General features: G+C 39.9%; 2 long non-coding RNA genes across 8 annotated transcripts in view; both read left to right on the top strand.

Moving 5' to 3' along the window:
- LOC122065375 overlaps nt 1-3,813 on the top strand; it is a 31,502-nt gene extending 27,689 nt beyond the window's left edge. For all 7 annotated transcript variants that reach the window (XR_006135988.1, XR_006135989.1, XR_006135991.1 and 4 more), the window contains 3 exons: nt 2,849-2,944; nt 3,046-3,242; nt 3,335-3,813. This is a non-coding gene — a long non-coding RNA (uncharacterized LOC122065375). The remainder of the gene's footprint in view (nt 1-2,848; nt 2,945-3,045; nt 3,243-3,334) is intronic.
- Nucleotides 3,814-5,533: 1,720 nt separating this feature from the next.
- Nucleotides 5,534-25,133, top strand: LOC122065370. Its single transcript, XR_006135985.1, has 3 exons — nt 5,534-5,643; nt 6,663-6,736; nt 24,955-25,133. It is a non-coding gene; the product is annotated as an uncharacterized LOC122065370 (long non-coding RNA).
- Nucleotides 25,134-25,811: the final 678 nt, after the last annotated feature.

Here is a 25,811-nt window from a genome sequence, read left to right as displayed (position 1 = left end):
GCTTGTTGAAGATCATCGTCATTAGATTCATTATTTGAAATATCTAAATAATGAGATTGAGAACTTACCTCTTGTTTTTCGTCTCCATGAGCCATTAAAGCAAGGTCTGTGACTTCTTCATCGGAGTAACTTTCATCTTCATCCGATGAGACTTCCTCATCATTCTCTTCTTCACTTTCTTCATCCAATTCTTTGGATACTTTGAAAACAATGAATTTGGGATATGCTTTCTTGAATTCTTCATAGAGATCCTTTTCATGGGTAAGAAGTGAGCCCATTAATTCATATAGACTTATCTCTTTCAAGTCTCGGGCTTCATCGATAGCAGTCGTCTTTGGTTTCCACTTGATAGGTAGTGACCTAAGATTTTTTCTGGCCATCTCAGAGTTGGTGTAAGTCTTACCAAGTCCTTTTAAGGAATTTATAATATTAGTAAATCTAGTAAACATGTCAAAAATATTTTCATATTTATGCATTTGAAATAATTCATATACTTGTATAAGCATGTCTACTTCTCTTTCTCTTACCTCTGTAGTACCTTCATGTGTTACTATAAGTGTATCCCAAATTTCTTTAGCGTTTTCACACATACTTACTCTGTTGAATTCTTCCTCATTTAAAGCACATTGGAGGTAGATGAGAGACCTAAAATTGTATTGAAAAAGTATTAGATCATCGGCTGTCAGTTCTGATTCATCCTTTGGCACCGTATTTCCATTTACAATTTTGGTGATGACATATGGTCCTTTTTCTATAGTTCTCCAAACAAGAAAATTATATCCACAAATAAAATTCTTAAATCTACATTTTCAGGAGGAGAAGTTTTCTCCATTGAAGTATGGAGGCCTAGATGCATCTATTCTTTTAGGTGGTCGATTAAATGTGAACATGGTCTTTGACTCACTTTAAGACAAATTAGTCTTATATATTGAGCTCCCGCTCTGATACCAATTGAAATAACCTAAAGGGGGGTGAATAGGTTATACTAGTGGAATTTTGACTCTTTTTGAAATACTGTCCCAAGTGTGATTGTAAATAAGAAATGTGGAATGAAATAGAACAAGCACAATCACACAACACCAAGAATTATAGTGGTTCGACTCAATCCGAGTCTAGCCCACTCCCTACAAGAATCCTCTTGTAAGGTATTCCACTAGTTCTCCCTTTCAGTATGGTAGGTAGGGAAGAAAATCTTTACAATCTTTTTCATAGAGAAGAGTATCCTTACAAATCTTCTTTACAGGCAGAGAGGCACCTTTATAATCTCCTTTGCAAGTAGAAGGCATCTTACAATCTCCTTTTAAGTAGAGAGGCACCTTACACTCTTTTGAGGATAATATGATCCTTACAATCTCTTAAGGATGAGAGGGTCCTTACACAAGCCTAAGTACAGTTTAGACTTAATGTAAAATAGAAAATGGAGAAGTGGAATAAAAGAGGATTACCTCTGGTGTGGTGTAAATAAAATATGCAATGATGATAGAATGAATGCACCTTTTGAAGTCTTCAAAATGCTTGTAATGTAAATGCCAAGATGTATATGAAGACTTGTAGATGGTCTTGAGTTCCTTTTGAATGTAAAATAAAGAACTTGAACTCAAGAGATGGTGTAAACCAATTCTCACTTCTAATGCTCAAATAATGCTTCTCCAAAGTTGAGATTGATTATTAATTAATGAGTAGCATTAGAGGTATTTATAGGTGAGCTTAGGAGAACATTATAGGCAGAAATCAGGCTCTAACAATCGTATTCTGGGACCACTGGTCGATCGCCATCGGTAGCCGATCGACCGAAAGAGCCGTTATAGCAAAGTATAGCCGTTGAGGCACTTTCAAGTAGTCACCAGTCGACCAAGACTTTTTACTGGTCAACCGTCTAGGGTCTCGGATAGTTCCTGTAGACCTGGGCTTCCATTCGATCGACCACCAACATGACAGACTCTGTTTTGACAGAATGCTGTCATACTAACTAGTCTTTAATATTTTGATCATAACTTTTTGGTTCGACCTCAGAATGACCTAAAATTAGTTGCGTTGAAATTATAACTCGATTTTCTACAACCTCTATGAAGGTTTCATCTCCTGATACCGACTCTAAGATTATCCAAAATACCATTAAGTCAGGTTAATGTGGTTTTCACAGAATTTCACTATAACACATTTTTCCTAATATGTTCCTCACCACTTCGAGACTCTCCATACTTGGTCAAGGTATGCTCTATGGTCATTCTAGTATGATGCAATGCACATACATGTGGTGAGTGCACATATATATATATATATATATGTGTGTGTGTGGAAGTTACAAATTATATTAAAAATGACCAATCTATCCTAGTGGTCTTCTTCTTCACTTGAACCTTCCACTCTTTGGTATTTCATCTTCTTTTCTTCTTGTTTACAATTCCACGTCTTTAAGCTTCATGTCTAGACATCTTGAAGCTTAAATTCTTATGATATCTTCTTCAAGCATTGATGCTAACTTGTTGATACTCTTCATTTGATGACTTCAATCTTCATTTCTTCCTTTCATTCACCAAATTCGATCTTTGATATGAAGTCTCTACAAAACAATACTTGAAGTAAAATTGTGAAATACCTTCATATGTTTGTTATCATCAAAACTAACTATAGGAGTGTGGGCATATCCCTAACATCATAAGCAAGAAGAAAGAATTAATCTTCAGTTGCAGGATCCATTGTTTACTTCAAAAACAAAGTATGCTAATCTGGTTTCTAAACCAAAAGAAAGCATAAAGGTATGTGTATTTTTTTATTGCCTGGCCATATGAAACTGAGAAATAGAACCTGAGGAATGATATGACTTTCAAATCCTTTGGATCTCAAGATGCAGCCTGCAGAGGCTTTGATCAACATTTCACCTCATTTCTACAAGTTAATGGAGATTTTTGGTTTCTTGGTGCTGATTGGACGTTGATTCCAGGTTTGGGACCAACTCTGAACTCTCTGGTATACAAATGCGAAGCCGATTTGAGGGTGAGAGTGAATTGATTACGATTTCATTTTCCCCCTTTTTTATTACAGCGGTTTGGATCTATATCTCTCTCGCATCTTCAATTCCCGATAGAAATCAGGTACAATATTATATAGAAGTGTGAGAAAAAATGTTGGCATGCGCCGCTGCTTCAAAGCAGCTCAGCGGATCGCTTCATGAACCAGAAAGTGAGGAGACCATCGGTACACCAAGCACGAAGCAAACCATCAAAGGTCTCACCGCTCAGGTACACTAAACTTGAATTCATGTCCTTCTTCCTCATGTTTGTTCCTTTGAAATCTGATGAATATTTCTAATGGAGAGCTCGAAGATTTTCAGATCAAGGACATGGCATTGAAGGCATCCGGGGCGTATCGCCACTGCAACCCATTTCGGGATCGACTACACATCAACATCGTCCGAACTATGCCGAGTTCGAGGCTACATCGGCGTCGGAGAGGTTTCACGGCTCTTACCGTCAAACGGGGACGTTTAGCTCCAGCTCTACGACAAGGCTGTGGGGCAAAGAGATGGAAGCGAGACTGAAGGGACTATCTAGCGGTGAAGGGACGCCTCCATCGGTTAGCAGTCAAACTGAATCAGTAGTGTTCTTGGAGGAAGAAGAGCCGAAGGAGGTTGCACAGGTTGAGGAGGGTATATTTGTATTCTAAAACTAAAACCTCTCTTATTGTGTTAGTTTTTTCGGTTTAAATGTAATAAAAAAATTTTTAAGGGGAATGATGTCATATAGGCAAACACGAGGGGATGTTGATGTAAATCACCCATTTTTATTTTAAACTAAATAAAAGGGTACAACAAGGATTAGGGAGGTTTTTCGGTTAAATTGTGATTCGAATAGGAGAGATATATTATAGGTAATCTTAAATTGTAACATAACTGGGAAAACCAAGATAGAGTTAAGTTTTGTTTAATTTTATTTTAAATTAAATAAAAAAGGTAAAACAAGAATAAGAGTTAAGGAGGATTTTCGGTTAGATTGGGATTCGGTCTCAATTTTATATTTGCACACATTGCTTTATTAAATCAATGCCACATACGGGTAGCAACCAAGTAGCCCTATCGGGGTAGCAGCCAAATTTCATCCGGGGAAAAGATATTTGGGAAAGAGATGGACGTGTGAGAGCAATGAGAGAGAGAGAGAGAGAGAGAGAGAGAGAAGCATGAGGGATTTAAATCTTGAGATGGTAAAGAAACTAATTTTTTTTTTTTTTATAGAAGGAGAGATAAGAGATGTGAGATCCTTATTTATTACCCTTCTTGTTTATTTGAATACCTTATCTTTTTCATTATTACTTTTCTTCATCTTTTTATTTTTTCTATTTTTTGGTACCCTTATTTTTTATAATTAAATATTTTCTCAAAAATTAGTATCTTTATTCGTCTCAAACTCTCACGCCCCCTTCTACCGAAAATACTCCTATGCCTATTCCTTATCATTACCCCTCTCTCTCTCTCTCTCTCTCTCTCTCTCTCTCTTTCTCTCTCTCTCTCTCTCCTTTTCTTTTCTAAATATCTTTTATTATTGACCAAGTCTTAAAGTAACTTTATTGGTCGGCTAAGTTAAGATACTTATTGAAGGGTATCGAATTGAATCGAATCAAAGATACACTAAAGATATGCACATATATGGAAACGCTTTTTATACACTTTTGCATAAAAAAGTTACAAAAAGCTATATATAACATGTATTATACATAAATACTAAAATGGAGAGTATTGTTGTAAGATCCCAAATCTCACCTCTTTACATTGGTTGTGAATAGGCAAGAGTAAAAAATTGGAGAGGCCAACACTAGCTTGGTTGGTAGAAGTGGAATAATGCTAGGAAGGGAAGAATGACCCAACATGTACTTGTGCCTACTGCCAGCGGTGTTAGAGGGACCAGTAAGAAAAGTGGACCAAGAGGTAAATTAATAACCATGATAAGGTTGGATAATAGAATGACCCTAGGTGATGCCAAAATGACTAAATAATAAGACCCAAACAAGTTTGGATACATGTTGTTTACAACATGTCATTACAATTGCTGTGATTTCAGCAAGGTTCATGTTCATGGGAATTTTATCATTTTATATTACAATATCTGAAGATGATTTCTTCTACAAAATGATAGAGCATTGAATTGTTAATCTAACACAACTTGAATCATCTCAATCCGAGTTCAGACAAGAAAGATATGATCATCTTCGTATAGACTGTCTGAATATGCCAAGAAATAGAGGTCAATCGGCAACTACCAGTTCAGTTCTGTTTTGTAGAATTTGACAAGTCTTTTGATGGCAGAGTGCAGCTGGATTTATCCTAAAATTAAACCAGCTAGCCGGATCAATTCTGGATGAACAAGAACATATCAGACTTAGCCGACAAAGAGCAAGCGGCAACTACCGGTTTGAAGCGGCAACTGCCGGTTCGGTAAAAATGGTGAAAAAAAATAAATATAAAATGGAAATTTTAATATTATTAAAGGATGGGCTATATAAAGGCCATCACCTCCTATCTAACCTTTGTTTCTCACATTCTATTTACCCTTTAGTAAAAGGAAGAGAGGAGAAGAAGAGAAGGGAAGAGAGATAAATTGCTGTAGAGATCGATTTGCTTGGGAGATTGCTAGAGGATTCAGCAAAAAGGTAAGAAATTTCACTTAGATTAACTTCTAATAAGATGGAGTTTTAGAAATAAAAGGGGGTTTAAACTGATTTGGACTGGAATTTGTGAAAAGAGAGGAAATCTAGAAATTTCAGTAACAACTCAACAACATAGAGTTTAATTTCTCTAAAATTGGTGGATTAAATTGGGAAGGAATGTAATAATTTAGTAAATTGATGTGTATACCATGACCGATTCCTACAAAGAGTGAGGATTCTCACTGACTCTCCTTAATTAGGAAAAATTCCATGTGGATGAGGAGAAAATCCATTCAATTTTACTGTTTTAAAGTCTGAAATTTACATGCAAGTTAATTGAAGCTTAATTCTCCACATGCAAAGTGAAAATTCATTTTTATTTCATTGTTTGAGGTCCAAGATTCACCTGCAAGGTGGGAATTGATGGTAGATCACATGCATGATAAGATTAATGATGGATTTCAAACATGCAACCTCAAATTGAGGGTTTATCATGAAAATTGGTTTTATTTTACTATTGTAGATGGAATTATATATATATATATATATGAAATGAAATCTAAGATGAGATCTTCATTATTGAAAGCCGATTTGAAATTGGGAGACTGGGTTCCTTACTTGAAGCTCTAAAACAGAGAATTAATTTGAAATTGGAAAGAAATCCCATCTCAATTTCACTAATTTGAGGGTATGGAGACAAGTGCAAGAGATATTGAGTATGAATTCCATGCATGCTTATGGAATTGAGAATTTATCATCAATTTTGAAGTTAAATACTGATATCCACTCTGTGTTCATAATTTCATATAGGAAATCGGGTCAAATTGGGAGAAATCTGAAATTTCTACTGAATCCCATGTAAGACCCTAAGGATTTAAAATGAAATTTCTTAAATTGGACTTGAAGAGGAATTGTGGAGCATATAAGGGAGGTTATAGATGATCTTATTAGGGAGGTATTAGGTAGCACTATTAGGGGTAGATAAAAATTTACCTGATTTTAATACATGTGTATAATTGTAGATTTTTAGGAATCCCAGATAGCCATGAGAGAGATTCCTCAGCACCAGGAGGAATTGTGGACCCTGATATTCACGGTGAGTGGGTGTCCTTCTCAATCCCCATTCTTTTGGTATGTTTATTAATGTTGAGCATGCATTACTTATTGTATTTGTGCATTTGCATTGCAATATTTGTTGCATTTGTGCATTTGCATCTACTTGCATATTTGTAGTATGATGGATATGATGGTGGTACAAATGTGGAAGGAAAGGTAAGTGAGATGGGTCACTTGCAAGTGCCCATGTGTGCATATATGGTTCGGATGATTTGTTGTGCACCATGTAGAATGTTGGGCTAAGTATCATAACCCCAAGTGCTACACCTCTTGTCCGTAGGGGGTTAGGTATGGACTAATCCCAATAAAAGTAATTGCCTAATCAGTAGTGCACTGTGAGTGGTACAACATACTGTACCAGTGGTGGATGTGTATGGGTGGTGAGTGTGTATGACAGGATACGACGTACTGTATACCTGTAGATATATTTATGATATGGGGTTACCTTTTAGGGGTTAGTAGGTGTGGATCGAGACCCATACCGGCACTGACTGGCTCCTACCTACGACGTCGCTTGTATTCCTGAGGCCAGGGCATGCCACCTGCATCGGTAGCACTTATACCCATAGGAGATGAGACTTAGTAATGGACTAGGAAATTTGAATAGTTAAATAAATGGATTCATGAGCCTCATTCCATTGTGTGGAGCATGCATTGCATATGGATGCGTGTGTTTGTTTCTATCTCACCCCCTAACTGAGCATCACCATGTGCTCACCCCCCATTTTTTTTTCCATAGATGAGGAAAGCAGTCAGTTGCAGGTCGATAATTCAGAGCATAATGATGTAGTTATGGATTAGTTGGCTTGTATTCCAGATTTTGATGATTTCAGGCATGGGTATGGGCATGACTGCGAATGTGATGATTGTGCATGCAGTGGACAGCAATATTGAGGACTGATGTAGTTGATTATCCTTTTGGCGTACATATGTGGATAGTAGTGGAAATCAGTTTTTGTTGATATAGGTTGGAGGGTAAAACTACTATTGGAAGATATTTTGTGTAAATATTTGTTTTAGAATGGGATAAATAAATAAATATATATACTATATATGTTGTTGTGAATCATTGTATATATGGTATCAAGTATCACATAGTAGCACTGGGTGGATATTATCTTTATTTAATTTTATATGATCCATTGCGAACTCTAATTATGATTTTAGCATATATGGTTGTGGTGTTGTGGACTCTCTTAGAGTAGGATCTTGGTTTGGAGGGTTGACTGGGTGCGGTGTGGTATCCAATGCCGGTGCACCTGTGCCATATAAAGGGCGAGTAGCGTGTGACAATTTGGTGGTATCAGAGCAAACTCTAGGACTAAGTTTGACAACCCACAAGATCTTAGGATCATCCAATGCAATAGGAAGTAAAGAAATAAAAACTTAATTGTTGTGAATGTATCTGTGTGTGATAGAAACAAGATTAGGATGTGAATGTTTTCTTTTAACTAGAGAATTTTATATATGACCAATGTTGCATTACTCATCCTTGTTGGAAATATTTGTGTTAAGCATTGGGAATTGATGCGTTATGATTTTCAAAAAAAATTTCAATATGCCACCAAAATGGGCTCAACCTCAACAAGGATCGGGACACCGAAAAAAGGGTTGGCCTACTACTAGAGTTCACCCTTTGGTGTCTGTGAGTGAAGAAAGGGAAAGTGAGTCGGTATCAGGAACACAAGAATCAATTCTTGCACCTGCTCCTACAGCAGCAGTAGCATCAGTGCGACCTACACCACCAGTACATACAACACAGGATGTGGTAGCTAAAGTGATCAATATGGTCCAAGGTATACAACAAGGGCTACAACAACCAATACAACAAAATATGTAGCAACAGAAACAACAGCAGCAACAACAGACTAAGATGATTGAGGAAATGGACATAGCATTACGTGCCAGGGGAATACTAGTTCCACTTGCACAAATAGCACCCCAGACTACAGGTGGGCAAGCAGCTCATGTGGTGCCAGTTGTAGGTATTCAGGCAGGACAACAAGGTTTAGAGAACCCACCAGTAGTACAAGTATGGACAGACAAAGCAAGTTGATGGAGAAATTCCAAAAATATAGGCCCCCATACTTCAGTGGTGTGAGTTCTGACCCATTAGCACCATCAAAATGGGTAGAAGGAGTTGAGAAGGCATTGGCGGTGTTGAATTGCAGTGATGAGGAGAAGATTATGTGTGCTACTATCAGTTGCAGAATGAAGTCTATGCCTATTGCAAGGCTACCAGACCCATACTGTTAGCCATGTATCCACATCCCACCTGGGATCAGTTTGTGGAAGTGTTTTATAAGAACTATTTGCCTATCAGTGTGAGGGATAGGAAGGAGTCAGAATTTATGGCTTTGGTTCAAGGACCTAAGTTAGTGTTAGAGTACCAGCAGTAATTTGAGGATTTGTACCATTTTCCCCAATGAAGAATGGCAGTGCAAAGGCAAAGAAATTTGAGAAAGGTCTGAGATCTAGTATTAGGGCTATGCTAGTAGCACACCAGCTCCAAAACTATGCTGATGTGGTTCAGATTGCAAAGTCCATTGAGGACAAGCAAAGGGAAGGCTACCGGATTCAAGCAGCAAGAAGGGCTAGGACAGGTAACACAGGGAGACAGTTTGGAAGGTTTGGAAGGGGAGCCTCTTCTTCGGCCCCAATGTCCAGACAGAGAGAGACAAGTGGAGCTTTTACCCAGACACAGTCAGCATAGTCTCAGCTAGCAGTTTCTATAGTCCATCCTATCACTATGAGATGTTATGTATGCCAGCAGCCAAGGCATTATGCAAAATTCTATCCTCAGAGGAAACCAAGTGGGGCAAAGTGTGGCTTCTTCTTCTTCTGCATCTACCAAGAAGTCACAGGCATCTAGGAAAATTTTTGCACTGACAGCCAAGGAAGCCGAGGCTGCACCTGGAGTAGTGACAGGTATAGTGCTTGCCTCTAATATACCAGCACTTGTATTTTTGATTCTGGTGCATCTAATTCATTTGTGTCTTCTAACTTTGCTCCAAAGCTGGGTGTGAAATCTAAAAAGTTAGCTTATCAGTTGATGATTAGTACACCTACAGGATTTATTGTTGTCTTAAAAGATGTGTATGAACCTTGTATCATTCAGATATATGGGTGAAATATGATAGCCCACTTGATTTGCATAGATATGAAGGACTTTGATGTCATACTAGGAATGGATTGGCTGTCATACTAGATACTAGGATAGCCCACTTGATTTGTGTCTTCTAACTTTGCTCTAAAGCTGGGTGTGAAATCTAAAAAGTTAGCTTATCAGTTGATGATTAGTACACCTATAGGATTTATTGTCGTCTTAAAAGATGTGTATGAACCTTGCATCATTCCGATATGTGGGTGAAATATGATAGCCCACTTGTTTTGCATAGATATGAAGGACTTTGATGTCATACTAGGAATGGATTGGTTGTCCGCATATCGAGCTTGTGTGCTCTGTGCTGAGAAGAAGATATTATTCAGACCAAGGAATGGAGATGAGTTTATATATCAGGGACACAGAAAGGAAAATAGGAAGATATTGATTTCTGCTATTCAAGTATAGAAATTACTAAATGAAGGATGTGAAACATATTTGGCATGTGTCCAAGACACTACCAAGAAGACTGCTACGTTGGAAGAACTGGAAGTAGTCAAAGAATTTCTAGATGTATTTCCAGAGGATCTGAGTAGTGTACCTCCAGATAGGAAAACTGAATTTTGTATTGATTTAATACTTGGGGCAGCACGAGTGTCAAGGGCCCCTTACAGAATGGTTCCTGCTGAATTGAAGGAGTTAAAGGAACAATTGCAAGATTTGTTGAAGAAGGGTTTTATTAGACCCAGTGTGTCACCTTGGGGAGCTCCAGTCCTTGTTATTTCAGATGGTACATCCGGTTTTGTAGTATACAGTGATGAATCCAAACAAGGTTTGGGATGTGTATTGATGCAGAATGGTAGGGTAATTGCTTATGCTTCAAGACAATTGAGAGATTATGAGAAGAATTATCCTATTCATGACCTGGACTTGGCAGCAGTCATCTTTTCTTTAAAAAATTTATGTCACTATTTGTATGGATAGAAATGTGAAAAATATAGTAACCATAAAAGCCTAAATCTCTTTACTCAGAAAGAACTGAATATGAAGCAAAGAAGATGGCTAGAATTACTAAAAGACTATAACTGCACCATTCATTATCATCCAGGGAAAGCTAATGTGGTAGCAGACGCTCTCAGTAGGAAACATAGGGTTACTACATTAGCAGCACTTACTGCTAACCCTATGTTGATTGAAGAGGCAAGAGAGTTGGGTTTAGATGTAATTGTGGAAGTGGAGACATCTGAAGATATAACACTTGCCACTCTTACTATTAAACCATCTTTGTTTGAGCAGATCGAGGAAGCCCAACCTAAAGATGATGTGTTGAGAAAAACCATGAATGTTGTCAATGATGGAAGACAGAAGGATTTGAGGTTCACAGTAAAAGATAGAACTTTGTGGTTCAATGATAGATTTTGTGTTCCAAGGGAAGAGAAGCTGATAGAGTTGAATTTGAATGAAGCCCATAGCACACCTTAATCTGTACATCGTGGCAGTACTAAAATGTATAGAGATTTGAAGAAAACCTACTGGTGGCATGGTATGAAGACTGATGTAGCTAAGCATGTGGCAAAGTGCATAAATTGTCAGCTGGTGAAGGCATTGAGACAGAGGCCACATGGGTTACTGCAACCTCTTCCAATACCTAAGTGGAAATGGGAGCATGTCACTGTGGACATTGTGACAGGATTACCTAGAACTAAGAAAGGAAATGACACGATTTGGGTAGTTGTTGATAGACTCACTAAACTGGCCCATTTCATACCAATAAAGATATCTTACTCCATGGAGAAGTTAGCACAATTGTACATTGATAATATTGTAAGATATCATAGTGTGCCTATCAAAATTGTTTCTGACCACGATTCCCGTTTCACTTCTAAATAATGGGAAAGCATACAAAAGGCAATGGGAACCAAATTAAAATTTAGTATAGCCTTTCATCCCCAGATAGATGGACAGACAGAAAGAACAATTTAGGTCTTAGAAGATATGTTAAGGGTCTATGCTATTGAAATGAGCTATAGTTTGGATAAGCATATACCATTATTTGAATTTGCATATAACAACAGCTATCAATCAACTATTGGTATGGCACCATTTGAAGCTCTGTATGGAAAGAAATGTAGAACTCCCTAGTATTGGGATGAAGTGGGAGAAAGGAGAATTTTGGGACCTGAGTTGGTACAAGCTACTCGTGAGAAGGTAGATATGATCAGGGAAAGAATCAAGATAGCTCAATCCAGGCAGAAGAGTTATGCAGATAATAGGAAGAAGCCTATAGAGTTTGTGGTGGGTGAAAAAGTATTTTTGAATATTTCACCTATCAAAGCCATCAAGAGATTTGGAAAAAGAGGTAAACTAAGTCCAAGGTATATAGGAGCCTTTAAGATCTTGAATCGGGTTGGCAAGACGGCCTATAGACTGGCATTACCTCTAGAACTGGATAGATTTCATAATGTCTTCCATGTCTCTATGTTGAAGAAGTACATTCCAAATTCTTCACATGTATTGCCTATTGTGGACACTTTGGAGTTGGATGATGATTTAAGCTATAAAGAACAACCTGAGAGAATCTATGATAGGAAGGAATACCAACTCCATAGTCGAACCATTCCGTATGTGAAGATCAAGTGGAAGAACCATTCCGAGCAAGAAGCTTCATGGGAGAGGGAAGATGAAGTGAAGGAGAAGTACACTTCCTTAATCCGCATAGGGAGTGACATAGATGATGACAAGTCAGGACTAGTCCAACTTCGAACCAATAATGATAGAACCAACCCTATGGAAATCTTTCGATCCGTACGCTCTGAATACTATGAGCATTTGGATGTCGAAGAATTTGATGGTCTTAAGGAATCTGATGAAGAATCACGTGGGAGTGAAATTAGCAAAGAAGAGGATGATGATGATGACGATGAGGATGAAAATGAAGATGAGAAGGATGAAGATGACTCTGAGGATGATGGGTATCCAGACTGGGATGACTACCCTGGGCCTTGGTACAATGATTATGATGATGAGTCAGAATATTAGTCATCAGAACATCCGACATGTTTCTCAGTCTACGCCATTGGCAATGATGACCTAATGGCTAATCCAATAGGTAGCATCTACCCTTCCCTGTGCATGGAAGGAGATGATTCTATATTAGATTCAGAAAATGAGGGGGAATCTGGAGAGCCGACGTAAGTTTATATGGATGAATAGTACTCCACATCTGAGTTGGAAGAAAATTTGTGTGAAGTGTATTCCAACACATTGAGGATGTAGGCAAGGGTCGAAAAAATTGACAAAATGTTAGGGGAAGTAACTGTCAATGATCTTTACTATAGGGAGCAATTGGATAATCTGAAGAAAATAGGACCAGGTGACACAATCGCAGAGGTAGTAGATGCTGCATTCGAATAGCTTTCCAATGCAGTCAAGAAGCTACGAGCCAGGGCGGTGGATATTTGGGAGGTCCTCGACTTCCCACCCCAAGTAGGGAAGGAGAATTAAAAGAAGATGATTCTATGATGGGGATAATCACCCTAACCAACAGTGATGATGAAGATAGTTATCCCACCAAGATTATTGTGAAAAAACGATTCATTGTGATGGAAACTAGAAGTGGGAAAGACTACAAGGGCAAGGCTCTAGCAGTAGAGTAGCCAAGGGCTAATGAAGCTGGAACTAGCAGCGTAAAAAAAGAGCCAGAGAACCCAGTCTTGGCTCAACTCAAAAAATCCCAGGCAAATATCTCCATTTGGGGATTGTTGATGGCGTCCCCTTCACACCGTGAAGCAGTCTTAAAGTCTCTCGCTAATGTACAAGTGCCGATCAAGATAAGTCCGATGCGCCTCGCATATATAGTAGGAGCAACATATGTAGTGCAGTCTCTGATGTTCTTAGATTTTGAACTTCCTAAGGAAACCCAACACAATCGGGCTCTCCACATTACAGTTGAATGCCTTGACAAAGTGATTCTCCAGGTTCTTGTTGACAACGGGTCCGCTTTGAATGTGCTACTATTGAGTTCAACAAAGAATATAGGCATCAACTTGGAAGAAATGAGGCCAACCACCCAAACCATAGGGGCATACGATAATACCAAGAGGAAGAAACTTGGCATCATTACCCTTGCTATAAAGATTGGCCTAGTGAAGTTTGATGTTGATTTCCAAGTCATTGATATACCGACAACTTTTAACATGCTCTTGGGAAGGCCTTAGTTGCATCCTGCAAAGGCGTGTCCTCTAGTCTCCATCAAAAAATGAAGTTCATTCATGAGAGGAAGGTGGTCTTAGTGGCCGGAGATCCTGAAGTGGTTAACACTTTGGCCAACATTGAAAATGGGGAAGAACAAGACTAGGATGTCCAACTAAGTGGCTTTGAAATAGACACCACTTGTGCAGCCATTGCCAAAGAAGCTCCAAAGGAGAAAATCCCAGCTAAATATGAAGCCATCTGGAGTCTACCAGTGAATCAAATGATGAAGAACATGCAGTATTTTCTTGGCATGGGACTAGGGAAATATCACCAAGGAGTTCCAAAGCAGCCTAGTTTGCCAGTGAACAAAGGAAAGAATGGTCTCAGGTACAATCCTCCAACTGTTAAGGGGAAAAAAGTACTGAGGATGACTGGGAAGATCTCAGTCTCTTACTATCCTACTCTCAATGGGTAATTTGTGAAATAAGGAGAAGATTTCCCCTTTTGTGGAAATGTGGAGCCATGGTTTGATAAAACCACCACCAAGATGCAACCAGGACTTGAAATTTTCTCCCAAGACAAGTTTGATTGGATGACTCATGAAATGGAACAACAGAAAATGCTAGTCAAAGAAGATGACCAAGATAGTTGCATCACTGGGATAACAGAAATTGTACTCATTGAGACTGGGTCTTCCTCTGATGATCCTACAACATTGATCCAATCAAAGGAGGCACCTAGTCCTCGAGTTCTCATAAAGAGAGAACAGGAGAAGAAGATAAGGCTCACCTAGAGTCTATCACTTCCCATTGATTTGAAAGGTTTCATTTGCTCTCTCCTATAAGAGCCAAGAGCCCTAGAGTTGCATGAGCTCAAGCCTCATCCTTTCAGAGGAAGAAGTGTGTATGCAAAACAGAGGAGAGCACAGAGGATGATGGTGTATGTACTGTACCTGAACCAATTGCAATAGGAAGGCTCGTGAAGGTGGCCAAAGATGTGACCGAGGTACCGGGATGGCATCCCTCAGTAGGCTTGAAAATATGGACTTCATAAAAAAGGGATTGAGTAGTCTCCACCGATCTTCACCCCTCAGAAAGTTTAGCTTTCGAGAGCATGAGATCGATCAGCTGGTATTCATGAAGAAGTGGGCACCTATCCAGAGGAACCATGACACCACTAAAGAAAATAGCAGCAACTTTCTCAGAAGGCAAAGAAGGCCCTTTTGCCACATCTCCTCATCCATCAAGCCACTGATCCACTTCTAAACTGGACAAGCATTGGAGAAAACTTCAAGTTTGCTCATACTATTGAGTCAACTAGCCTGATTACCCATGGTGAAAGCATCAAGCTAGTTATCGAGTCTGTTATTTATGATTCTGTGTCAATCTCCCCTTTTGAGAAGAGTCCAAAGTCCTTGTATAACGAGTCTTTTACTCCTTCTTTTATGAATGAAATTTCTGCTTCTGAGTATGACTTGCCTCCTTTTCTCGATGATGATCTTAATAAATATCAAGAATTAATAAACAATTCAACCAAAGAAAGCCCAACCCATCTGTGAGGATACTCGGGTTATTAATCTAGGAACCGACCAATGCCTTCGAGAGGTAAAAATTGGCACTACCCTTGATGACGAAGAAGCAGAACGAATGAGTAATCTTCTGAAGGAATTCGTCTAGGTCTTTGCTTAGTCTTATGAGGATATGCTTGATATCAACCCCAACATCATGCATCATCGGTTGTTGACTTACCCTGGGGTAAAGCTGGTAAAACAGAAGCTCTGAAGAATGCGACCAAAATGGAGTGAGAAGATCAGAGAAAAGTTGTGAAGCAATGGAATGTGGGGTTCCTACAAGTGGTAAAGTACCCCTAATGGTTGGCCAATATTGTACCAATACCGAAGAAAGATGGAAAGGTACGAATGTGCATAGAATTCTAAGATCTTAATAAAGTAAGCCCTAAAGATGACTTCCCATTACTTCACATTGATGTATTGGTGGATAATACGGCCGAGCATACTTTATTACATTCATGGATGGATTCTCGGGATACAACCAAATAAGCATGCACCCAAAAGATCGTGAGAAAATAGCCTTCACCACTCCATAGGGAACCTATTGTTACAAGGTGATGCCTTTTGGACTGAAGAATGCTAAGGCAACCTATCAAAGGGCAGCTACGGCCATATTGTATGACATGATGAACAAAGATGTGGAAGTCTATGTGGACGACATGATCGGTAAGGGCATATTCCCGCACTAAGGCGATTCTTTGAAAGAATCAAGAAGTATCAGCTAAAGTTGAACCCTCAGAAGTGTGTATTTGGGGCAATGGCGGAAAAGTTGTTAGGCTTCTTGGTGAGTGAAAGAGGCATTGAAGTCGACCCTATCAAGATCAAGGCAATTCAGAAAATGCCCATGCCTCAGACTGAGAAGTAAATACAAGGATTTCTGGGTCACATCCAATATATTAGCAGATTTATAACTCAGTTGACTATAATCTGTAAACCAATTTTCAAGCTACTGAAGAAGGATTAGCCCACGAAATGGAATAACCAATGCCAATAAGCCTTTGAAAAGATCAAAGAGTACCTTATGAACCCACCAGTATTGACACCACCAGTCGAGGGAGAACCACTTCTGTTGTATCTGTCCGTGAGAGAGTATTCCATGGGCTCTTTGCTAGCACAGAAAGAAACGGAAAAGGGGGCAGAGCATGCCATATATTATCTCAGCAAGAAGTTTCTGGAATATGAGACTCAGTACACATCTTTGGAAAGAACTTATGCTACGTTGATTTGGGCAACTAAAAGGTTACGACACTACATGGTTTCCTATCCAGTGCATTTGATCTCAGAGATGGATCCCATCAAATATCTCTTCGAGAAACTAACCTTAACAGGAAGGATGGCCCATTGGTTGCTTTTGCTATCAGAGTTTGACATCACCTATATTATTCAGAAATCTATCAAGGGGCAAGCCATAGCTGATCATTTGGTTGCCCACCCCATAGAAGATGGAAGGTCCTTAGATGATGTCTTTCCTGATGAAGGAATCACAGCAGTAGAGGAAGAAGATACAGTTAATAAATGGCAATTATTCTTTGATGGAGCAGCCAATCAGAAGGGGTGTGGTGCGGGAATATTGCTTGTCACTCCTGACGTCTTCATTTTCTTTCATCATTTCGCCTCAACTTCCTATGTACCAATAACATTGCTGAGTATGAAGCTTGTGCTTTGGGACTCCAAACTGCTTTAACCATTGCGGTGAAAAGGATCAAGGTTTATGGAGATTCATCCATTGCCATCTGTCAGACATAAGGAAAGTGGAAGACTAGAGATGAGAAGCTGAAGCCATATCAAGAGCATCTGGAAGAGAAGATTGAACACTTTGAAAAAATTTCGTTTGAATACTTCCAGAGAGATAATAACAGGTTTGCTGATGCCCTTGCAACTTTGGCTTCTATGGTGGAGTGCAACCCTATGGCTAGAGTCCGACCATTCTTGGTAGAACAAAGAAGCAAGCCCATTTATCAGAATTCACTGAACTCTCTCACTGTAGATGGTCAGTCTTGGTTCGTTCACATAATGGATTTCCACAGAGAAAAGAAGTATCCAGTTAAAGCAACTGACAGAGAGAAGTTTCTGAGAAGATATGCCACCCAGTTTATTCTCCAAGAGGATCTGTTATACAAACGGTCCTATGATGGAATACAGTTATTGTGTGCAGATGAGGAATAAGCTACGACTATCATGGAAGAATTCATCAAGGTCTTTGTGGACCCACATGAATGCCAAGATGTTATCTAAGAAGATCCTCAGGCTAGGATATTACCGGAACACAATGGAAGCAAATTGTGTGGACTTCATCAAGAAATGCCACTAGTGTCAGATATTTGCTAACATTATACATATCCCGCCAGCAGAGTTGCATTCACTTAGTTCACCTTGGCCATTCTCCACTTGGGACATTGATATCATTGGAAAGGTCAACCCTAAAGCATCCAATGGCCACGAGTTCATCTTAGTAGCCATTGATTACTTCACCAAGTGGATAGAAGCTTAGTCCTCTACAGTCATCATATTTGCTAAAATATCCAAATTCATCCAGGAAAACATCATTTCCCGATATGGAGTACCTCAAGAATTGATATCAGATCAGGGATCCCATTTCTGGGGCAAGATCAACAAATCTGCACAAGATTCGATATCAGAATGCATCGCTCTACCACTTATAGGTTACAGACCAATAGGACAGTAGAAGCAACTAATAAGAATATCAAAGTCATTTTGTAAAAAATAGCGGAAATACAAAGATTGGGCTGATAAGTTACCCCTTGCATTATGGGCATACCAGACTTCTGTACGATCCTCGACTAGGGCAACCCCTTTCTCTTTGGTATATGGGGTTGAGGTGGTTCTACCTGTGGAAATCCTAGTACCATCCCTGAGGGTGCTTCTTGATAGTCAGCTACCTGAAGGAGAGTGGGTGAAGGCTAGACATGACGAGCTCAACTTTCTCGATGAAAGGCGCATGAAAGTTATAGACAATCTGAAAAAATATCAATTGAGAATGGCTAGGGCCTTTAACAAGAATGTAAATCCCCATCACATAAAGGAAGGCGAACTTGTTCTTCGAGAACAAAGAGTCCCAATTCATGACCCAAGAGGAAAATTCTAGCCCAACTGGAGCGACCCATTCACTATCAGAGGAATTCTACCAGGCAAAGTTATGAAACTCATGGACCACAACGGTGAAGAAATACCCAGACTGGTTAACATGGATCAACTCAAGAAATATTATGTCTGAAAGGGTGAATATCCTTAACTTCGTCAGACCTGATTCCTTTCGAGGGATACATAGGCAACTTGACATGTGCAAGTGTGGTCTCAACCATCTAAGGTAATAAATTGGTTCCTAAATTAATAATCAAGGTACCTTAAAAGATCATCATAGTTTGTGTCCCCTAAGAATCGCCATTTGGCATGAGAGGCTATTAGGTATCTATCATCCATCCATTGGTCCGTCACTTCTTACCCAGGATTCTATCCTCAAGAATAGCCATTTGGCATGCAAGGCCATTAGGTATCTGTCATTCACCTATGGTCCGTCCATTCTTATCCAGGATTCTATGCCCTAAAAGAAAATCGCCACTCGGCACCAGTCTATCAATGCCAGTCTATTCTCCACCCTTGATCAATCAAAAAAAAAAAAAAGAAGAGCTTGATGCAACAGTGGTAAAGGCTTGTTTGAATCATTAACCAATGAGTAATGCTTTGATAAATCATCATATCTCGTTGTTCATATTGGTTTCAAGAAAATTCATAGGCTCATTGGATAAGATATTGAGGAAATGGACCTTAGACATAAATGTAAGGGCACCAGGATTGCTTGAATCCATGAACGTGTCATTTATTGGCCAAGTTGGATATGTGAAGCTACATCACCAATTACTCTGACAAGTGCCTCAACACTAGGATGCCAACCTGCATGTATTTCAATTTGAATTAGCAGAGATTTGCCCAACTCTTGAAGAATTTCGGGTTTGTATGCTATCTCCACCCAAAGGTAGTTTGTTCCAACCCTCTTTGAAGAAAGATTGCCTAGAGGAAGTTCAGGATTTCTTCGGATGGAAAGAAGAAGTAAAGCAGTTTGTCAGGTATAGGAAGATCGACATTCTGAAGGTGGCTCAGATCTTCATCCAATATCTACCAATGGGAGGAATCTATCAGTAGTGATCCCTAGATGCTTATTTACTTTGCATGATAGCTTGTTATGTTCTCTGCACTCCCAGGCATGGTGCACCATCTGTTTTGATTGAGGTAGTAAAACAATTAAAGAAGGGAGGTGACATCGTCCCTACGGTTCTTACAGAAGCGTTCAAGGGATTTGATGACATGAGCTATGGTCATAGATTCAGACTAGACCATTATTAGGGGAGTCCTGCTATTTTTCAGATTTGGCTCCTCGAGAAATTGAAGCTCACCATACCATTAAGGGGAAGCCCACTCGGAGTTTTTTATTACCGAGATAAGAAAGAAGTTCCAGAATTCGACCTTATCATCGATTAGAAGAAGTAATTGCAAGGAAGGACTGTGCAGGATATCACATGGAGGTGCCCAGAGAAGCCATAAGAAGATTTTTTGATGAAGACCCCTAGCCACAATTATGTCAGACTGATGGGATTGACACACACATCCTTTTATTTGCCTATGTACATCAGCCGACAATACGGGCTCGAGGAGACAGACCCAAAAGAGTTAGTGAACTTTCACCCACCTCAAGAATTATCTCCCCACTTTGTTATTCACTTATCCCATTTGTGGTAAGAAAGTGGCCCCCCTTTTCATGTAATTCACTTGGTAATGGAATGAGTAAGTGTGTGGATTTTCATGTTATCTCGATTATTATAGGTATGACATCAGTTATGGAATTGATTTTGCCTAAGCAAAAAAACAAAAAAAACAAAAAAAGGAAGAAAGATTTTCTTTTTGCCAAAAGTAAGTTTTCATAGAGATGTTGAAATAAAATAATGAACAAACAAGGGGAGGGAAAAGAAAAAAGAAAGAAAATATCCATGTGTTTGTGCTTTCAGTGAATACAGGAACAAATCCCTATGGGTCAAAAGCCATCATCAAGAATCAAATTCTAAACCAAAAATCAAGAATCAAGGAAAAATCAAGAGGAGACATAATTGACCTGACCCCAGGAGGCCCAATCTCAGTGACCTGGTTTGAGATAGCCTGCCCAATTAGAAAGGACCCGCCTGGAAGACCAAATAGCCCAGCCTGATTTCGAAAGAACCCACCTAGAAGATCAGATAGCCCAGCCCGATTCGAAGGGACCAGCCTGGAAGACCAGATAGCCCAGCTCGGTTCAAAAGAACCCACCTGGAAGACAAGATAGCCCAGCCCAGTTCGAAAGGACCTGCCTAGAAGACCACATAGCCCAGCCTAGTTTCGAAAGAACCCGCCTGGAAGACCAGGTAGCCCAGTCCGGTTCTAAAGGACCCACCTAGAAGACCAGATAGCCCAGCCCGGTTCGAAAGGACCCGCCTGGAAGACCAGATAGCCCAGTCTGGATTCGAAAGAACCCGCCTGGAAGACTAGATAGCTCAGCCCAGTTCAAAAGAACCTACCTAGAAGACCAGATAGCCCAGCCCGGTTCGAAAGAACCTGCCTAGAAGACTAGATAGTCCAGCTCAGTTCGAAAGAACCCGCCTGGAAAACCAAATTCCCTTAACTGGCACATGTGAAGCCCAGCTAAGGAAAATCCAAGCATCAAACATTTTTTTTTACTTGTTGCAAGATTGGAAGAGCAGCGAATTCCTCTTTTATAATCATCGGTCCCAAATAGTTCAGATTGCCTCGAAAGACCCAGCCTGGAGACCATATTTTCATGAACTGGCATATGCGAAGCCTAGCTAAGGAAAAATCAAAGATCAAAGTACTAACATTTTTTGTAGGATTGGAAAAGCAGCAAATTCCTTTTCCCCAATTGGCAGGCCAAGTAAGCCCTAAAACTTTAGAGATATTATCTATTGCATTTTTTCAACTCCATCATAACTGAGCAAGATGACGACAGTATATGCTTCGGGTGACAAAATATGGTCGTTATTTTCTTTGCCCTTCGACCGTTAGCACAGACCTCTGCCAAAGAGGGGCATTATGTAGACACCCAATTCTGTCATCCTCCTCTGACTATGATGAAATATGGATCTTGGACACGACTTCTGACTGTCGACCGACAGAGATGCTGATGGAAACATTTCCATACCCAAAACCCTGAAAATCACCATGCGGGAGGGAAGGGGTCCAATTTTGACTTTTTGTATATGAAGGAATCCGGTCAAGATGACCATACATACAGATGGATAGTTCTCAAAAATATGATTCCGACGATATATGGTATGCCAAAATCGGACCGATGGATCTCTGGCAATTATTCCCAAAAAATTACATTTTTTTCGTCCGCATGTCACGCACACCAGCCACCCAGCCAGCCGGCCTAGCCATGCCAACCAGTCCATCCAAGCCCAGCCTGGCCGCACACCTATGCACTGGCCCCCTGCTACATGGTGTGCGCGGCCCAACAGCACGCTGTGCACAGGTCTGTCACGCTGTGCAGGGGCCTACCGCAAGTTGTGCGTGGTCCTACCGCACGATGTGCTCTGGCCTACCACAAGCTTTGTGCAACCCCACCGCATGCTGTCTACGGGGCCCCACCACATGCTGTCTACGGCCTCGCCGTACACGTGTACATTGTGCTCACACACCATGCACACTGTGCCTGCACGCCATGCACACTATGCCCACACACCATGCACATGGCCCGCACAACTATGCATTTGCACACCCTGACATCACCCACACCCCCGACAAAACCTTCTCTCTCCTCTCGCTTTTCTGAAAACTACATTTTTTGACAAAACCTTCTCTCTCCTCTCGTTTTTCTAAAAATTACCTTTCCTGACAAAACTATCTCTCTCCACATACTTTTTTGAAAATTGCCTTTTCTGAAAAAACCTTCTCTCTCCTCCCGCTTTTTTGAAAATTACCTTTTCTGGTAAAACTTTCTCTCTCCTCTCGATTTTTCAAAAATTGCCTTTTCTAGCAATACCTTCTCTCTCCTCCTGCTTTTTCGAAAACTACATTTTTCAAACTTTCTCTCTCCTCCCACTTTTCAAAAACTACCTTTTTCGGTAAAATTTTCTCTCCTCCCGCTTTTCCGAAAACTACCTTTTCCGGCAAAACTCCCTCTCCTCCCACTTTTTCAAAAACTACATTTTCCAAACTTTCTCTCTCCTCCCACTTTTCTAGTAAAACTCTCTCTGCTCTCGATTTTTTGAAAACTACCTATTTCAAACTTTCTCTCTTCTCCCACTTTTTCGAAAATCACCTTTTTCCAAGCTAAAATTTTTCTCTCCTCTCATTTTTTCTAAAAATCCCCTTTTACCCTTTGGACAAAAATATTATCTCTTCACTTTAGGCAAGAGCCTCCATTTCGTCCACTGGATAAAGGGATTCCCCCTCACCTACTTGGTTGAAAAAAACTATAAATACCCCCCTCTCCCTCAGAAAAAAGACACCAATAGACACTTGAATCCCCTTTTAGAGTGAAATTTTCCTCCCCTCCCCCCTCTTGATTTTCTTCTGATCTTCAGAGCGATCTTCATCAAGATCCGAAAACTCATTCGAATCTTCAAAGTGTTCTTTGGGATCTTGATGATCTTCAATCTAAATTCTTAGCTAGATCCAGTTTTTAGCCAAAAATAGTATATTCTTGAGCCATCTCCCTTGAGTGTTCTTGAGTATTCTTGAGTGTTCTTGAGAGTTCTTGAGCGTTTTTGAGATAGAAGCCCCCCTTTTTTTAAGTTCTTCGGGTCTTCGAAGAGATCTTTGTTAAGATCTGAAACTCTGTTCGGATCTTCAAAGTGTTCTTCGGGACTTTGGAGTTCTTCAATCCATTTTTAGGTCAACCCATTTTTTTTCAGAAATAGCCTTTCCTAGCCAAACCTCTGTCCGAATGTCCCTAGAATATTTCCAGAAATAGCCATTCCCAACAGAAGCTCTACCTAAGTGCCAACTCATCCTAGCCCTCCCTTAGCCTATCCCCAGTGGAAGATCTGCTAGAGTGCCACCTCAGCCTAGCCCTCCCTTAGTTTATCCCCAACGGAAGCTCTGCCGAAGTGCCACCTCATTCCAAGCCCAGAAATAGCCTTTTCTAGTCGAAACTCTGTCCGAGTGTCCTTGAAATGTTTTCAGAAATAGTCATTCCGAGCAGAAGTTCTACCAAAGTGCCACCTCATCCTAGCCCTCCCTTAGCCTATCCTCAGCAGAAGCTCTGCAGAAGTGCCACCTCATCCCAAGCCCAGTAACAGCCTTCCCTTTCCGAAGCTCTGTCCGAATCCAAATCCGAAAGCAAATTTTCCTAGCCGGAACTCTGTCCAGATACCATTATAATCAGCATCTCTCAAGAAAGGAAGCTGGAGGTCAAGACCATCTTCCCCTGAGGCAGGAGAATCTAAAAAACAATCTGAGCTGGTACTAATCAGGGGCCTACCCCGCTTGACCTGAAACGGGGTCAAATTCAGGTATAATCTCTCTCCTCATTTAAGCATAATGTCGATATCTAATAAGCCTTGTTTTAGTATATATAATAGTTTGAATTCAATTCATGTATATATGTGTGATAACTTAGTCATACATGTGGAATAGTAATAATTATGGAAAATATTCGTTTTCAAGCATCTAGCAAGAAGACCGGTTGAACCATACAAATTGGATGCTTAACACCTTCCCAACTCTGTAACCCAACACTTACCCCAAATCTCTGGACCAGACCGAATTTCAGGCCCTTATTCTCAAGAATTGGGCCCACCCCCCGTCCTAGGCCCATAACCCTAGGTAGTGACTCCAAACCCCATTTGCATGATCTCGATCCCCGAATTGGACCATCATCAAAACCCGCGTCTCAAATAATGAATTTTACACTCTTGCGAAATAGGCCTCCATGTATCTCCAAGCGAAAATACGATGGAATGGGGCCCGCAAGTGAAGCACAGATGACTCCAACCCCCTCCCCCCTCGCCACGAAGGTGAAGGGAGAGAGAGGAGAGAGGACGGGGATCCACCTCCAGCCACTACCCTCACAGTATTGGATTAGGAAATCTGAATAGTTAAATAAATGGATTCATGAGCATCATTCTATTGTGTGGAGTATGCATTGCATATGGATGCGTGTATTTGTTTCTATCCCACCCCCTCACTGAGCATCACCATGTGCTCACCCCCCATTTCTTTGTTCCATAGACAAGGAGAGCAGTCAGTTGCAGGTTGATAATTCAAAGCATAATGACGTGGTTATGGATCAGTTGGCTTATATTCTGGATTTTGATGATTTCAGGCATGGGCATGACTGCGAATGTGATGATTGTGCATACAGTGGACAGCAATATTGAGGACTGATGTGATTGATTATCCTTTTGGCGTATATATGTGGATAGTGGTGGAAATCAATTTTTGTTGATACAGGTTGGAGGGTAAAACTACTAGGAAGATATTTTGTGTAAATATTTGTTTTAGAATGGGAAAAAAAAAATATATATATATATATATAAAAATACTATATATATATATATAACTACTATATATATATATATAAAACTACTATATATATATATATATATAAAACTACTATATATATATATATATGGAATACTATATATGTTGTTGTGAATCATTGTATATATGGTATCAAGTATCACATAGAAGCACTTGGTGGATATTGTCTTTATTTGATTTTATATGATCCATTGCGAACTCTGATTACGATTTTAGCATACATAGTTGTCGTGTTGTGGACTCTCTTAGAGCAGGATCCTAGTTTGGAGGGCTGACTGGGTGTGGTGAGGTATCCAGTGCCGGCACACCTGTGCCATATAAAGGGCAAGGTAGGGTGTGACAATTGCACTGAGAATCCAAGGTTTCTAGTTGTTTATGAGTATAATATGGATCCCCCAACCTTGACTTTTTAATCTACATGGTATCATTTTTGTTATTTTACCATGGTTTACATCAGTACCCTTAAGCAAGGTATCGAAAAGCTTTGCTCACTCGATGAAGTGTCATGTTCGAGAATAACTTCTTTGACTTTCAACTGTTTCATAGTGTCAATTAATGAGGGACATTCTATAGACGCCACATTTTGTAACCCCATAATGGTTGGCCAATGATGAAGTGGAATTCCCTTGCAAACTTGAT

This window comes from Macadamia integrifolia, unplaced genomic scaffold (assembly GCF_013358625.1).
Source record: "Macadamia integrifolia cultivar HAES 741 unplaced genomic scaffold, SCU_Mint_v3 scaffold1987, whole genome shotgun sequence".
Classification (NCBI taxonomy): Eukaryota; Viridiplantae; Streptophyta; class Magnoliopsida; order Proteales; family Proteaceae; genus Macadamia; species Macadamia integrifolia.
Note: the sequence above shows the minus strand (reverse complement) of the source record. Positions and strands in the feature narration are given on the sequence as shown.